The sequence below is a fragment of the Perca flavescens genome, chromosome 16, assembly GCF_004354835.1.
Source record: "Perca flavescens isolate YP-PL-M2 chromosome 16, PFLA_1.0, whole genome shotgun sequence".
In the NCBI taxonomy this organism is placed as follows: Eukaryota; Metazoa; Chordata; class Actinopteri; order Perciformes; family Percidae; genus Perca; species Perca flavescens.
The window spans coordinates 3,053,108-3,070,994 of NC_041346.1; the positions used below are offsets into that span (position 1 = coordinate 3,053,108).

Sequence of the window (17,887 nt, forward strand, 5' to 3'; positions counted from 1 at the left end):
AACTGGGTCAGGCTCGGGTCGGGCTCGGACACAAATTTTTTAATGCCTGTCAGGCTCGGGTCTTGTCCGGTCACGGCTCTGGTGGACGCGGGCCGGGCTCGGACAGAAAAATTCGGCCCGATCCGGACTCTATTCTGGATGCTCGCTTACCCTCTTGGTAAATCCTGTTTTTGGTTTACTTCCTGTATTTGGGTCGGATTGCATTCGAGAACCAAGCGGGCCAGAGTTGGGATGAGCCTTCACACCGCCCCAAACCAACAGGACTATCCGACCAAACACTCCAGGGTTAGTTTTAAATGGACCAAACAAGGTAGGTGTGAAAGCTACTTTAAGTGTATTGCCCAAAATGTTGACCTGTCCGCAGTGTGTAGAACACTGATTGTCAACATCATCAGTAACCCAGTCATCTATCAGCAGATTTAAAATTTTAAAAAAGCACCAACGAGCAATTGTGAATATAGTCATTTATTTACTCCAGTCCAAGAAATGTACACGTATGTTCTCTCAAGGTATAAAATTTGTCTTAAATAAGCAATTGTTCTATTTCATATGCACGTACATTCTCATTATTATTCAATTAAAACCCCGTAAGACTTTAAAAGTGACGACAATCTGACACCACAAACAACCAAAACCACCAAAGAGCACAAGAAGAGTTAGCAAAAGCCGTCCAGCAGTTTCTGACTTTAGGTTCGATGAGGGCGTTGCTCTTCAGTATAAAAAAAAAAAAAATATTTCATCAGCTTTTTTTTATCAAAAAGAAAGAAAACTAATACCTAACAAGAAAAGCGCTGGTTGTAAAGTTTGTACGGATGATGAATCCCAAAGGATTAAAGGCTTCGGTTGTTGCTTTGGGCTGGTAGATACCCGACTTATTGCTGGTTCCTATGTTGCCGTTTTGGCTCCGCTGGTGTTGCTGGTGTTTTTGTCATTGCTTGATGCCAGTATTGCTGTGGTCGCTGCTCCCATTGAGGCCGCTGCTGCTGCTGCTCTGGTAAATCCCTTTTCGTTTGCAAATGCTGAGAGATGTCCAGCGTGGTATCATCCTGAAAATAGTTTCCTTAACGGGACGGTTGGCGCAATCGCCCACCGAGACAACGGATCAGTGCAGGAGAGGTTCAGTCTGTGGGTGGTCTGTTGTTGTTGGTTTTTTTTGGTTCGTCGTCTGGATTAAGAGGAAGAGGATTATAAACCTAAAGGTAGGTTGAACAGAGGAACTCTGGAGAGAGACGGAGAGAGATAAAGAGTTATTGTCACTGGTAACAGTTTACAGACTTGGAGTTTGTTGTAGAGCTGGGCAATATGGAGAAAATCAAATATCCCGATATCTTTGACCAAATACCTCGATATTGTGGTGATATTGTAGGGTTGACAATTGGTGCTTTCACAAAATATGCACACAATGACATTTTTTATAAATAATCATCAATTATGTTGATATAATAACTATGTGGGTAAAGGCAAATAATGGAATAGCTAGAACAGCCTGGTAAGTTCAGAAAATGACATCCCTCTACTGTAATGCAGCCTTTAAAACCAGGAAAAGACACCACTTGTCTCATATCAGGATATTACGATATCCAAAATTTAAGACGATATCTAGCCTCATATATCGATGTCTATACAATATCGATATATTGCCCAGCCCTAGTTTGTTGCCACAGAGAACACGGGAGACTGTTAGAACAACTCTATTTCCCCCTCTAACTTCTAACTGAACTGGTTCTTTCAAACAGGTTTCTGTTTTAGTTTGACAAAAAAAAAAAAAAAAAAAAAAAAAAAAACGTAAGATCTTAGCTTGTTCTGGAGCTTTCAACAGTAGCACATGGAGACTGCTCAGCTGTCATTTAGGCTACATTTACATTGCTTTGAATATCTACTGCTGCGTTTACACCTGTCATTCGCCCTGCTCCGGTGTTTCTGAGCCCCTAAACCGGGGACATTTTTAATCCTCCATGTCCTCTTTGGTTAAGTAGCAACCAGAGGTGGAAAGAGTACTATTACTTTTATGAACTTTTACTTAAGTACAAGTCAAAGTCATTTAAAATGTACTCAGAGTCAAAGTTACTAACTTTCTTTTTAACAGCATTAAATATCTGATAATCTTTTTTATCTCAGTAATGATGTGATTTCAACATTGTCGTTACTTAGAATTCCTCATGGGGGCGACACAAACTACGCACTATAGCTTTAAGGTTAGAATAAGGTTCAGGGGCTAGGGAATGGATGATGTGAGAAAGAGCCCTTGCAAGTACCAACACGTGTCCATGTGTTAATGAGCACTCAGGTCCACACTGATCTGTGTCCCACTCACAGATAATGTGTAAAAATAATTGTGAGGCTCCTGGCAGAGACCTTCTGAACAGAACCCCGCCTCCTACCTCCTTCCTCTATTAAACCCAAATTGACTCGTTAAGCTTAACTTAATAAAACCCACTTAATAAAAACTATCTACAAAACAAACGGTCTCTCTGCAGTATTTCCTCTCTCCTGCAGGAACAATAAACATCTGCTTCTGGACAAAAAAATCTAATTAATGTGGAGAGCCTCCATGCTAATCATTAGCTTCTCCATTAACCCCTAGACACCTCCTCCCTACTGCTGCATTAACGAGGAGGGCGGGGCTACAATAATTAGGAGTGCTCGTCTGCCGAGGCCTTTTGCCTACGCAGAAAACATTTTAATTATACATAAAACACCAGAGTGAAGCACTCAAACAGCAGGGGAGCAGGAGTGATATCTTCCTTGTCCTCTCAGCTGTACCGCACATTCTCAGTCCCATATTACTGACCCACTAACTGTGTTTCTATGTTAAATCTGCCTTACAAAGCAAAAAAAAACTACTGTTTTTTTCAACCTGGACCCTATTTTCCTATGTTTTTGTGTGTGAGTGACTGATGGGAACTAGCCTAGAAATCTAGACCACCCTAGCGGCAGCAAATGTAGTTTGCAGCCAGGGTCAGTCTAGCAACTCTCCCTTGGCTTGCGACCTGGAAAACCCAAACTCTAATCAGGCCAATCACATCGTGTATAGAGTCGGTGGGCGGGGCTTAACATAATGACGGCAGAGTTGCGACGGTTCCGCGTGAATTCCCTGCTACTTGAAAACAAAGAAGATGGCTGCTGCTGCTGGCGAACAGCAGTCTTTCGAATCGTCTTTGGCTGCGACTCTGGAGGACTTGGAGTTCAGCTTTTCTTTGAGAAAAGAACAAAGAACGGCACTGAAGTCATTCTTAAAAAAGGAAGATGTGTTTGCCGACTGGATACGGCAAAAGTTGAATCTATCATCTAGCGTTGCTCTGGTTGGTTGTAGAGCTATCCTATTGCGTGCAGAGGGAATTTGAAAGACAACCGTTTATCCCGCCCCTTGGATTGAGCCCTGCCAATAGTGAGTTCCCAGACCCAACATCTGGATGTGGATCTGGCTTGGTCCAGTGTTATGCATGAACTCTGTAATGGGCAGACACAGAACAAGCTGCAATGTAACCCTATGGGGCAAATGTGCATTGTCAATTTTGTCCTTTTTGCCACTGACAGGCTGAGATTATTGTGTCTAACAACATTATGAAAGGATCCCTACAGAGATAGTCCTTTAAAACCTCTTTGAGACCTTTCTGTTTAACCAGAAACAGCTCTGAAGTCGCTAGCGCTCAACCCACCAGACTCCATTTAAAAAAAGCAATACTTTTAGCGTGTCTAGAGCCAACATATTTTCACATGTAAATCGGTAAACTATGTGTTTATTTCAACCAAATATAGTTGTGATGATAATAAAATTGCAGATTTGAAAAAACAAATCTAAGGTTGTGGAAGACTGAGTTTGTCGCGCAACTATTCAAAGGAGGGGAATATTCCCTCAGTGTAAAGAGCTTTCATAGTTTCAACACCATTGCTGTTCCACAATTCAAATGAAGTTGTAAAAGTGGAAAGACACCCCATATGGGCTTTTCATGTATTTTACGATGCTAAAATTACTGTTTATTTACATGGAGTCTGGTGGGTTTAGTGATGTTTTAAAAAAAAGGATCTTACTCTTCAACAGAAAGGTCGACCTCCTTAGAAATCCTTTCCGCTGCTGACTGCAGCAATCTCGCTTAATACTGGACCAATGTCAAAGATTGTTGTTCTCATCAGTCACTTAGACACAAAAACATAGGAACATAGGGTGCAGGAAAAAAAAAACTTTACGATCAAATGCCGGAATGGAGAAAATGAAAAAAAGAGTATGGTTTCCTTCAGTCTACTCGGAAATCCTGGACAGGGTCTGTCCGAGGTTTCTGCCTGTTTATAGGAAGTTTTTCCTTGCCACTGTCGCCCCAAATGCTTGCTCTTTTTAGGGATCCCGACCCCATGCCTAATGCATACTGATGCTGTATGTACATTCAGCAAGGCATCATTCCACCGATCCCAAATCCTTCTCCCAAGCAGATTTTAGAATAACTAGGGACAGTGGCGCTGTCAGGATTCTATTTCATTGTACACACAAAAACCGCCCACCCACTGAAGCGGTTTACTGCGCCAGAAACCAGCTGTTTTCAGATATTTGATGTGTATGAGAGTGTGCTCCTAGCGTACTCTTTACTGAAGCGTTTCGTAAGAGAGAGAGAGACAGAGAGAGAGAGAGAGAGAGAGAGAGAGAGAGAGAGGTGGATGCGCTCAGAGCAGACAGCTGTCGGCGAGCCTGTACAGAGATATGAATAACCTGATTTCTCTGTGTCATGTAAACATATCCCGAATATGATCAACAACGGGACGAGCCTCGTAACCGCAATATTCATGTCCATGTCCATGTCACACACATGATTCAAACGACGTGCTAGAGCTCCATCCGTGGGTCTAGCGATACTCAGCGTCCAGCAACCAGTTTATCTGCGGACCGAGTCATAAACATGAACATTGTGATTAATAGTGGATGGGTTGTTGGTGAAATAATGTATAATTAATGAGAAAACCATTACTGTGAACAGAGCAGAACAGAGCCGCTGTCGGCTGCTGCTCCGGTGCATTGTCATCATGAGATGTGTTGCATGTCTCACAGAAATAAAATGTATGCACAGCGATTGGTTGGGGGACAGAGGAGCAAAAAGAGAATTACTTTGCCATCCAAACTGTTGCCTCATTGCGGACGATATTTAACCCTCCTGTTGTCCTCGGGTCAAATTTGATCCATTTTCTAAAAGTTTCTACATCAGAAATTTGGGTTTCTTTCCACCAAATTGTCCAAAAACATAACATGGATGGTTCCATCCAACCATCACTCTCCACAAGTAAAAATAAATGATCAGTTCACTACTTTCATTGAATTTGGGTTTTGCAGGAGAGTTTTTAATTTTATAGTGTTTTACTTTTTTTTTTTTATTTATCAAAGAACTTTGGAAAAAAGTGACAAAAACATCGGAAATTTGTGACAAAAGTCGAAAAAAAAGTGACAAAAACAATGAAATATTTTGAAAAAAGTGACAAAAACGTCCAAAAATCTTTTTAATTAGAAATTTTGACCCAGAAAAAAAGAAAAAAATGGCATTGACGATGGGAAGACAACACAAGGGTTAAGAGACTGTGCAACAATTGGGTTTTCCTTTGCATAATGTAGAGGCAAAGGTAGCGAAGAATAAATAATGCATCTAATTGTGACATTTTATAATCCATTATTGTGCCATTTGAATCCCTTCTTTTAATTTGAATACACCCGTAATGTGCCATTTTCCTTTGTTGTGCCATTTTTAATCCTTACTCTTTTCCATTTCAAATCTTTGTTGTCATCATTTTTGAATATCCTTTTGTGCCTTTTTTAGATGCTGATTATGCTATTTTGAATCCCTTTTTTCTTCCATTTTGAATCCTTTATTAGGCCATTTTAGTCACCCTCTTTCCATTTAGAATCCCTTCTATTCTGTTTTAAATATTCCATTGTGCAGTGTGAATCCCTTCCATATGTACATTTTGATGACCTCATTCTTTCCATTCTGAATCCTCCATTGTGCCATTGTGAATCCCTAAGTCTTCCACTAGGAGAATGCAGATGTTGCTTAATTCCACCAAACACACTTTATGATAAACTCTTTGTTTCACTGTTTTAGTGTTTGATTGTCTTACTGTTTTCAGTGTATTAACGTGTCGGTATCTGAATGCTTTCTTCCTTCAGTGCTCCAGTGTTTTCATGTTTCAGTCTGATAATCCTCAACTCGGTCTTAATTACTCCCTAATAATTAGAAAATCCTGATAATCTGCTGCATAATCGAGGCAATTCAGCTGACTGACAGTGCCCGCAAGCACACACACACACACACACACACACACACATACACACACACACACACACACGTCATTAACTAATAACACACACTCTAACAACAAGCCCACGCCGAGATTCCCATCAGCATTCACAACAAGTCACACACACACACACACACACACACACACACACACACACACACACACACACACACACACACACACACACACACAGCAATTATCAGCCTTGTGAATGACTTTGAAGCAGATAATTCTCTGTGTCTCAACATCCACTAATTACCAGCAGCTGAAAAATGCCATAGGAGTCTAAATCAGCCTCTCTGGAAATTAAAAGATACACAGCTAATAATCTCACACACACACACACACACACACAGGCTATTATGTTTATGTGTCTGTATCAAACGGCAAGTCTTTTCTCAGTCAGCAGTGTGAATCTTTAGTCTCGATCAGATAAAAACCCCCGCCTGCACATTTAAAGGAACAGCGCAACATTTAGTGAAAGCCTTTTCCCTGTCATCCCCAGAGGCAGATGAGAAGATGGATATCAGTGTCATCTCTGCGCGTGACCTCCACTTATGAATCAGAATAGTGGTGGGGAAAGGTGGAGCTTTTAGGACTGAACCTTTTATTTCCCCTTTTGCACTCGCAGTCAGGTATTCAGCCACGGAATAAAAATGAAAGATGTTCCAAAGTCAGCAGGATTCCTCATCTGGGGACCATTAATGTCTATATAAAATGTCATGGCAATCCATCCAATAAGTGTTCACATATGGACGTCTGGACCAAAGTGGTAAACCAACCAACCCACATTGCCATTCCCAGAGCCATGCTTGTACTTAAAGGGTAACTACCACTAACTTTTTTTTTTTCTATGTTCCTATATTTTTGTGTCTAAGTGACTGATGGGAACAACAATCTTTGACATTGGTCCAATTCAATTCAATTTTATTTATAGTATCAAATCATAACAAGAGTTATCTCGAGACACTTTACAGATAGAGTAGGTCTAGACCACACTCTATAAGTTCCAAAACCCCAACAATTACAGTAATTCCCCCAAGAGCAAACATTATCAGTGGCTGTAGCGACAGCGGCGAGGAAAAACTCCCTTTTAGGAAGAAACCTCGGAAGACCCAGACTCTCGGTAGGCGGTGTCTGACCGGGCCGGTTGGGGGTGTGATGAACAGTGGCAAATAATAATCACATTAGAGATAATGGAACAGTGACTTCGAGGTCGTGTCATAGCAGGGCACATTGTGTCATACTGAGTAGTGCAGTCTCCAGTACCGGATCCTACTGTGTGCGTATGAACATCACAGCAGGGCCTTGCGGGATGTAACGTGGCACTGCAGAGCATGGGTGGGTGCGGCAGATGCAGCAGGACGCATCAGTACGTATTAAGCGAGATCGCTGCAGTCAGCAGCAGCCAAACAAGTCACAATATAAGTTAATAGGGCAATTATCCAACTTGTTTTTACTTTGACAAAAGTGCTTGTTTTGCCGCTGACAGACTCAGATTATGTGTCTGACAACATTATGGAAAGGAATTCTAAGGAGGTCGACCTTTCTGTTAAAGAGTAAGATCCTTTCAATAAAACATCACTAAACCCACCAGACTCCATGTAAATAAACTGTAGTATCGTAAAATAGACTTCATTCAAAGTCGACAGAAACTTTTCCAACCATCACAACTCTAGTGTTGGTTGAAATAAACACATAGTTTACCGATTTACATGTAAAAATATTTTGGCTCTATACATGCTAAATGGAGTCTGGTGGGTTTAGCGCTAGCAAACTCAGAGCTGTTTCTGGTTAAACAGAAAGGTCTCAAAGAGGTTTTAAAGGTCTATCTCTGTAGGGATCCTTTCATAATGTTGTCAGACATTTAGAATAATAATCTGATCCTGGCAGTGGTAAAATAAAGCACTTTTAGTGGACCAAACTGACGCTGAACATTTGAATTGCCCCATAGGGTTACATTGCCACCCAGTCTGTGGCTGGCAGTTACAGCGTTCATGCTTAATACTGGACCAATTCCAAAGGTTGTTGTTCCCATCAGTCACTTAGACACAAAAACATAGGAAAATAGGGTGCAGGTTAAAAAAAAAACGGTAGTTACCCTTTAAGTACTTAAGTACCATTTTGAGGTACTTTAGAATAAGTATTTATAAGTAAGTATATTTTCTTTTTTTGAACTTTAAAATGTCACAATTCAAAAATAACCAAATGTAGCTCAGCGTATATTCTTTCAGGAAGATTTCTAATAACTTCAATCACCTCTCTAAAAAAAATAAATAAAAATAATCAGCTGTTTTGAGGTGTTCACTTTTCAGTAAACCAACCAGAATTGGCCACGAAATTCATGAGCCAATCACAGCATGACATCCTGCTTTAAATGTCTTCTCTGCTGCTTTCAGTTGACATTTCAGGCAAACGTGCAACCCTCCTCCTCCCCTTCCACCTCCAGTCATCCTCACCCACGGCGCCCTGAGCCCCCTTCCGGCAGAAAGCTCCTTCGGTCCGGTATTCGGATTCCTTCGCCACCATCACCAGTGTCTGGACTCCATTGGGGGGGATATGTCTTGGCTTCTCTACCCCTTAAAAAATTATTTTTATAACGATGGAGTGTAATCTCCAAAGACTCTGTACACTTCATATTATGCAGATGTACAATAATCTGCCACGAAGTCTTTCGTGATTGAAATGTAATAGATCTTTATTAAACAATGTTTGTTTATGCTATGTGTTTTTGTAAAAAATTAACATCAACGTACACAACGTATAACATTTTTTAGCATGCCCTTTTTTTACGAGTAATGGAGTATTTCCCGTGGTACTGCTACTTTAGTAAAAGATCTGAGCAAGTCTAGTGGAACTGAAAACTTTTAACAAGATTTTAACAACACAGCAAACATGTTGGACTTGTTTCCCCTTCTCGTTTTAGTTTTGCAGTGTAGAAAAAGCATTGTTGTGTGACTGCAGCCCGCTGTACCCCGTTTCCAAGGAAGAGCCAAAAATGAAGTCAAAGAGGAGAAAGAGAACTCATTTAGCCACTAAAAACAAACAGAAATAAATAAGCAAGAAGCAGCAACAAGAGTCACAGCAGCAGGGAACAAAGTGTACGGTCTTTCGGCAACTATTTTAAATTGTTGTTTCAACAGCTAGAACACAGCCCGGGACACACACACAAACACACACACACACACACACACACACACACACACACACACACGCAGGCTGGCTGGCTGGCTGGCTGGCCGCTGCCCTCTCTCTTTGGTCCAGCTATAAAAACCCATTAGTAATCGCTCCTCGACTCTCGGCGGCTCTTTTCGCCCAAACGACTTCCATCCAGCCAATCTCCATAAATCTGCATTAATGGGCGATTTTCCCTACCCGGAAAACAAATGGGCTTTAAAAAACGTCTCCTTATCTGTCGGCTTTTAGAGGAAACATCAGAGAGAAAGGCACACACACACACACACACACACCATCCATCTCAACACACACACACACACACACACACACACACACACACACACACACACACACACACACACACAGCAGCTTGGACATGACAAACAAATGCTGATATTTAACCATTCTTAGAGCTTACCAGTAGTAGAGCTAATAGCGTGCTTTAGGAAAGGTTAAAGGACCTTAACTGTGTTTGTTTTTTTCAATCAGCCCAGTAAATCCTATATGCATCCTGGTACATTACAGACAACCTGGCGAAAAGACGATTACACTTCCTATGTAACAACTGTTGCCAGTGTTTTCCCCGCTTTGTGGAAGAAAAGCGTCCTTTCCCAAGAAAATGTTAAGATTTTCAATTTTAAAAAATTTAATTTTTCCAGTATATTCTGTGGCTCTTTGTGGGAATTTGTCTCTTTGTGGTGTTTTTGTGTCTCTCTGTGGTCGTGTTGTGTCTCTTTTTGGTCATTTCTGGATTCTTTGGCGTTGTTTTGGGTCTCTGTGGTTATTTGACGTCTCTTTGTAGTCGGTTTGTGCCACTATCCTGGAAAAGCTAGAGCCGATCATAAATAAATAACACTCAAAAAGCTTCAAGACAAAACTTAAAGCTAAAGAAGTCCAACTACAATCATTAGATCTAAGAAAAGTCTTTCAGTTACACTAAGTAACTTAAGTGCTGCCCAAAACGGCTTGGGTGCTGTGCCTAAACCTTACAGTGGCAGGGAAAACCCTGGTTGTGCTGTATCACTTTGAGGCAGAATATACTGAGGAGGAAATAGAGGCAAGCAGAGCGGGACAGTTAATGGACAAGATGAGGGGACACTGCTACCACATCATCTGATTAGAGTGTTTTTGCTGCTAGGAATGGGACATGTTGGAGTTGTTGTTGGAGAAGTCCGTGTGAGGCAGAGATTCAGTGGGTGGACCTACTGTCCGTGTGTGATGTGCCATCCGGATTCCACACTCTGAGCGCTCTCTTGTAACTACACAGTAAGGTTTACATAAGCTGCTTTCCGACCGGAGGGATTTTTGCAGTTCCTGGAACATAACGTTCCTAGAACCCTTTTTTTCTCCTGTTTCGACTGGACCAATTTGGGGATTTTTAAGTTCCTCTGACCGCAGTACCTGTAACTCTTTCAGCTCCTACTTCAGGGCAGGGACTTTTCAGCGATCACGGAAAGCTTGTATCATGTGGACGCGCGACAGTGTTGTTGTCATTACTTAGAATTCCTTATTGGGGCGACAGAAACTACGCACTGTAGATTTAAATGGAATTGTCAATTGGATTTCTTTTGGAGGAAAATGACGTCTAATGTCTAAGTTAATGTGTTAACTGGTAAAATTGTTAATAGATTAATAGATAGGGCTGGGTATCTTTCAAAATATGTCGATACCAGTACTGATGCCAGTATTGTGACTTCGATACCGGTTCCCTAAACTATACTTTTTTCGGGCACAAATCTTTTTATTTATTTTTCAGCTCCTACTAGGTGAGCCCTGACTCTGTGTAACGTATAGTTTTTTCCTGCGTGTCTCTACGACGTGTAACGCTAAAAAGCCAATCAGTAGCATAATTAGATCTCGGTAGAAGCATGCTGCGTGCTTATTGGCTCACTGACGCTGATGAGATTTAATTTCTTTTAACATCCCTGTTCCCCAGAGGATGAACCTGTGTTATTTAATGGCCCCAATGACCTTTCCTGTATCGCCAACCTCAGGACAAACTGCACTCTGCTGTCTCAGCAAATTCTGGAGTCAGACTGATTCAGGCTGTTAGATAACACTTTTTTCCCTTTCTTTAAAAGGTCCTATGGCATGAAAATTTCACTTTGAGGTTTTTTAACATTAATATGAGTTCCCCCAGCCTGCCTATGGTCCCCCAGTGGCTAGAAATGGTGATAGGTGTAAACCGAGCCCACCCATGAGAGAGAGAGACATCATGACTTTCAAACGAGCAAAGTGGCAGTTGGTCAAGGCCACACCCCCACCCTCAACCTTGCCCCCCCTCTCTCCTCCTCAATAGCTACATAACAACAAGCCTACATCACTCCCCATACCCTCAAACGGACCAAGATGGTAGCGAAGCTGATTTAGCCTCTTATTTCACATTAGTGTTACAGTAGTGATAGACACACAAAACAGAAAACACCAACAACTTTTCATGCAACAACAGTAAACTGCAGAGGTGTCAAGTAACGAAGTACAAATACTTCGTTACCTTACTTAAGTAGAAATTTTGGGTATCTATACTTTACTGGAGTAATTATTTTACAGGATACTTTTTAATTCCACTCCTTATATTTTCACGCAATTATCTGTACTTTCTACTCCCTACATTTTAAAAATAGCCTCGTTACTCATATTTCAGTTCGGCTTGTTTTCATTCCAGCTCGTCAGTCATCGTTCAAAAAAACACACACAAAAACCTATCCCAATCGCACCATTGGTAGAGAGTGAATTTGATTGTGGTTGGATGAGAAGAATAAACATAGCTATTCCGACACCCTATTGGTTTGTACGCGATCCATAACACCTGTACAGACCCGGTGCTAATACGCCACCGGTGCCTTAACGACCGTTATCTACCGGACCGAATAGCAACACGGATTTCGGTGCCTTAGGTGCCTGCGCGATGCTCCGAAAACGGACGTTAGAGGGAACTGAACATCGCCGCACGGGACACTAACACTACAGTTGGAAGCAGGTTAGCCTAGCGTTAGCTAGAAGATGGAGTAAACATGATAAAATGCTGAGAGCTAAACGGTGTAAAAGTGTGTCTATATTTCACTGGAGAGGAGTCTGACACCAGACTGTAGCTGCCGTTGTCTGAAAAACACAGAAGAGATGTAGCCTACGTGTCACCTTTTTCAGCCCTTCTGAGTTTGCAGGTATGATTTTAATATACTGTAACATTATTATAGTCATATGATTTTGTCCCCGCGTTTTAGAATTAAGCTGTTGTCCTTAATGGCATTTCCCCCCATTACATCAGGGGTCTTGAACGTTTTTTAAGCCAAGGATCCCTTAACTTAAAGTGAGATGTAGCAGGGACCCCCTACATATTGTATGAAATTAGGTTGCATATTAAACTGGGCCTACAATAACTGTTAGGGTAACCTAAAGCCTTCTTACATACGTTTTTTCATAAGCTATTAAAATATTAATTCTTGGCATGATTTTATAAATCATATTTTAATGTTACATACTGTATGTGACATACTGTATGTGGCACAGTAAATCTAGGATTAACTGTATCTGTGGGCTGATATCTTAGTGACTACCTTACCTATAGGCCAGTAAGCCTATCATAAGTGGGAATTTATATTTGCTAATAATATGTTGGAATTATGTTAAGGCATTTTATTTTTATTTTTTTTAAAGACTCAAAAATGTACAATAATTTGGAGGCCCCCTTGCAATGACTCTGAGGACCCCCTGTTGAAGATCTCTGCCTTACATTACTTTTACTTTTATACTTTAAGTAGTTTTGAAACCAGTACTTTTACACTTTTACTTAAGTAAAAAGCTTGAGTTGATACTTCAACTTCTACAAAAGTCTTTTCAAACCCTAGTATCTATACTTCTACTTGAGTAATGAATGTGAATACTTTTGACACCTCTGGTGAACTGTAATTGGGCCCGTGTACTTTTTCGTTCATTTGATTTACGATTTTGAAACGAAAAGAGTGGCAGGCAGGTTTCTAATTAGCCAATGCTAAAAAGTATGGAAGTACTAGTTTCTCCTGCCTTCTATCAATATTCCTCGGTAATTGTCTCTTGGTGTAGTTTGCTAACGTAGACACGACATGTAAATTAACTGTTTGCCTGCTAGCTAAGTCAACGGTCAACACCTTTTATATTGTAACGTGAAAGCTCAGGCTGCATTAGCTTCAGCTAAGCCACAGCAGCAACTTGCACTGCCCCATTAAAATGCGTAGTGGTTTTACTGTATCTAGACATCTGTATGTGTGTTCGACCTTTGTGTCAAAAGTATTCACAATCATTACTCAAGTAGAAGTATAGATACTAGGGTTTAAAAAGACTTTTGTATAAGTTGAAGTATCAACTCATTTTTTACTCAAGTAAAAGTGTAAAAGTACTGGTTTCAAAACTACTTAAAGTATAAAAGTAAAAGTAATGTAAGGGGGAAAAAATGCCAAAAAGTGCAAAAGCTTAGCAAACCCCACCTCCACAAAAAAGGCCATAATGACTATAAGGTTATATTAAAAACATACGTGCAAACTCAGAAGGGCTGAAAAAGGTGACACATCTCTTTTGTGTTTTTCAGACAACGGCAGCTACAGTCTGGTGTTAGAATCCTCTCCAGTGAAATACAGACACACTTTTACACCGTTTAGCTGTCAGCATTTTAACCGTGTTTACTCCAGCTGCTAGCTAACGGTAGGCTAACGTTACCTGTTGTCGAGTGTAGTGTTTACTAGCATCCCGTGCGGCGATGTTTCAGTTCCCTCTAACGTCCGTTTTCGGAGCATCAGAGAGAAGCGCAGTCATTTAAGTGTCACCTAAATAAGGCACCAAAATCCGCGTTGCTATTCGGTCCGGTAGATAACGGTCGTTAAGGCACCGGAGTCGTCTTAGCACCGGGTCTGTGCAGGTGCGATGGATCGTGTACAAACCAATAGGGTGTCGGAATGGTATATGTTTACACTTCTCATCCAACCACAATCAAATCCACTCTCGTGGATTTTTGGCGTGATTTATCTGGATAGGGTTTTTTTTTTGTGTGTGTTTTTTTGAACGATGACAAAGCGGAATGAAAACAAGCCGAACTGAAATAGGAGTAACGAGGCTATTTTTAAAATGTAAGGAGTAGAAAGTACAGATAATTGCGTGAAAATGTAATGAGTAGAAGTAAAAAGTCTGCTGTAAAATAATTACTCCAGTAAAGTATAGACAGCCAAAATTTATAAAGTATTTGTACTTCGTTACTTGACATCTCTGCCTTTTGAAATACTTAGATTAGGTGTATTACTGTGCAGGTAATATCCGAGGAGCATCTCGCATGATTGTGAATTCTACTGTACCAGACGGAGAGACCATTTAAAGGCTCAGGAACCCTTTGCGGGTGTTTTGGATTAATTAGCTGATTAGAGTGGGACACTTTGAGTCTAATATTGAACCTTTTCACAATATTCAAATTTTCTGAGGGTTTTCATAAACTGTAAGCCATAATCATCAAAATTATAACAAATACAGGCTTGAAATATCTCGCTTTGCATGTAATAAGTCTATATAATATATTAGTTTTACCTTTTATGTTGAATTACTGAAATAAATGAACTTTTGCACGATATTCTAATTTTTTGAGTTTCACCGGATGCTTCTGGTTCACCTGTTAATAAAGCAAAATCGCCCCTTTGTACATTTGGTTGTCATGGAGACTGAATTCTTGCTGTTAGTATGAAAGTCCATAACGAAACAACACACCATTCTGATTTTGAGGGCTAAATTAAATGTAATATGGCTCGTTTTCCGTTTGGACACATTGTCATCAATATTAACAAGCTTTAAAATGACCCGTTTTTCAAATTTGGATATTGTTTCAAAATCGGAAATCTAATGTGAAACAAGAGGCAGCTTCGCTACCAGGCTGGCTTTTTTTTTTCTTCAAAAAACTTAATTATTCAAGTACAGATACATAAACACATTGAATACATTAAATTCATACATACACGAAAAAGGGGCGCATGAAATTACATTAAAGAGGTGTTAATTGTAGATGTTCAGAGTCTGGATGGCTTTCTTATTTGTCAATCATTTTAAAGTTTCAAAATATAATTTCATATAATTTTTAAATTGGTGAATATTCGGTTTTCTTTCAGATCATTTACATTTATGGATATAACATTTTCAAATAAAATTAAAAGATTCAAAATGAAAACATGGCATTTATCCAAATTATTTCCTTCATAGTAAAAAATGCTACCAGGCTGTCTTGGTCCGTTCGAGCGTATGGGGAGTGACGTAAGTAAAGAAAAATGGCTGACTTGGATGCGGAACCACTAAGGTCTATATAAAAGAGACTTCAGATACAGTATTAGGGGACCACTAAGGTCTATATAAAAGAGACTTCAGATACAGTATTAGGGGACCACTAAGGTCTATATAAAAGAGACTTCAGATACAGTATTAGGGGACCACTAAGGTCTATATAAAAGAGACTTCAGATACAGTATTAGGAGACCACTTAGGTCTATATAAAAGAGACTTCAGATACAGTATTAGGGGACCACTAAGGTCTATATAAAAGAGACTTCAGATACAGTATTAGGAGACCACTTAGGTCTATATAAAAGAGACTTCAGATACAGTATTAGAGGACCACTAAGGTCTATATAAAAGAGACTTCAGATACAGTATTAGGGGACCACTAAGGTCTATATAAAAGAGACTTCAGATACAGTATTAGGAGACCACTTAGGTCTATATAAAAGAGACTTCAGATACAGTATTAGAGGACCACTAAGGTCTATATAAAAGAGACTTCAGATACAGTATTAGGGGACCACTAAGGTCTATATAAAAGAGACTTCAGATACAGTATTAGGGGACCACTAAGGCCTATATAAAAGAGACTTCAGATACAGTATTAGGGGACCACTAAGGTCTATATAAAAGAGACTTCAGATACAGTATTAGGGGACCACTAAGGTCTATATAAAAGAGACTTCAGATACAGTATTAGGGGACCACTAAGGTCTATATAAAAGAGACTTCAGATACAGTATTAGGGGACCACTAAGGTCTATATAAAATAGACATCAGATACAGTATTAGGAGACCACTAAGGCCTATGTAAAAGAGACTTCAGATACAGTATTAGAGGACCACTAAGGTCTATATAAAAGATACTTCAGATACAGTATTAGGGGACCACTAAGGTCTATATAAAAGAGACTTCAGAAACAGTATTAGGGGACCACTAAGGTCTATATAAAAGAGACTTCAGAAACAGTATTAGGGGACCACTAAGGTCTATATAAAAGAGACTTCAGATACAGTATTAGGAGACCACTAAGGTCTATATAAAAGAGACTTCAGATACAGTATTAGGGGACCACTAAGGTCTATATAAAAGAGACTTCAGATACAGTATTAGGAGACCACTTAGGTCTATATAAAAGAGACTTCAGATACAGTATTAGGGGACCACTAAGGTCTATATAAAAGAGACTTCAGATACAGTATTAGGAGACCACTTAGGTCTATATAAAAGAGACTTCAGATACAGTATTAGAGGACCACTAAGGTCTATATAAAAGAGACTTCAGATACAGTATTAGGGGACCACTAAGGTCTATATAAAAGAGACTTCAGATACAGTATTAGGAGACCACTTAGGTCTATATAAAAGAGACTTCAGATACAGTATTAGAGGACCACTAAGGTCTATATAAAAGAGACTTCAGATACAGTATTAGGGGACCACTAAGGTCTATATAAAAGAGACTTCAGATACAGTATTAGGGGACCACTAAGGCCTATATAAAAGAGACTTCAGATACAGTATTAGGGGACCACTAAGGTCTATATAAAAGAGACTTCAGATACAGTATTAGGGGACCACTAAGGTCTATATAAAAGAGACTTCAGATACAGTATTAGGGGACCACTAAGGTCTATATAAAAGAGACTTCAGATACAGTATTAGGGGACCACTAAGGTCTATATAAAATAGACATCAGATACAGTATTAGGAGACCACTAAGGCCTATGTAAAAGAGACTTCAGATACAGTATTAGAGGACCACTAAGGTCTATATAAAAGATACTTCAGATACAGTATTAGGGGACCACTAAGGTCTATATAAAAGAGACTTCAGAAACAGTATTAGGGGACCACTAAGGTCTATATAAAAGAGACTTCAGAAACAGTATTAGGGGACCACTAAGGTCTATATAAAAGAGACTTCAGATACAGTATTAGGAGACCACTAAGGTCTATATAAAAGAGACTTCAGATACAGTATTAGGGGACCACTAAGGTCTATATAAAAGAGACTTCAGATACAGTATTAGGGGACCACTAAGGTATATAAAAGAGATTTCAGATACAGTATTAGGGGACCACTTAGGTCTATATAAAAGAGACTTCAGATACAGTATTAGGGGACAACTAAGGCCTATATAAAAGAGA

At 39.8% G+C, this 17,887-nt stretch overlaps 1 protein-coding gene across 2 annotated transcripts in view; it reads right to left on the bottom strand.

Annotated features, from left to right (window-relative positions):
• Positions 1-449: 449 nt before the first annotated feature.
• mbd2 (methyl-CpG binding domain protein 2) overlaps positions 450-17,887 on the bottom strand; it is a 70,706-nt gene continuing 53,268 nt past the window's right edge. For both annotated transcript variants that reach the window (XM_028602639.1, XM_028602640.1), the window contains exon 7: positions 450-1,219. The gene's annotated coding sequence lies outside the window, so the exon portion shown is untranslated. The remainder of the gene's footprint in view (positions 1,220-17,887) is intronic.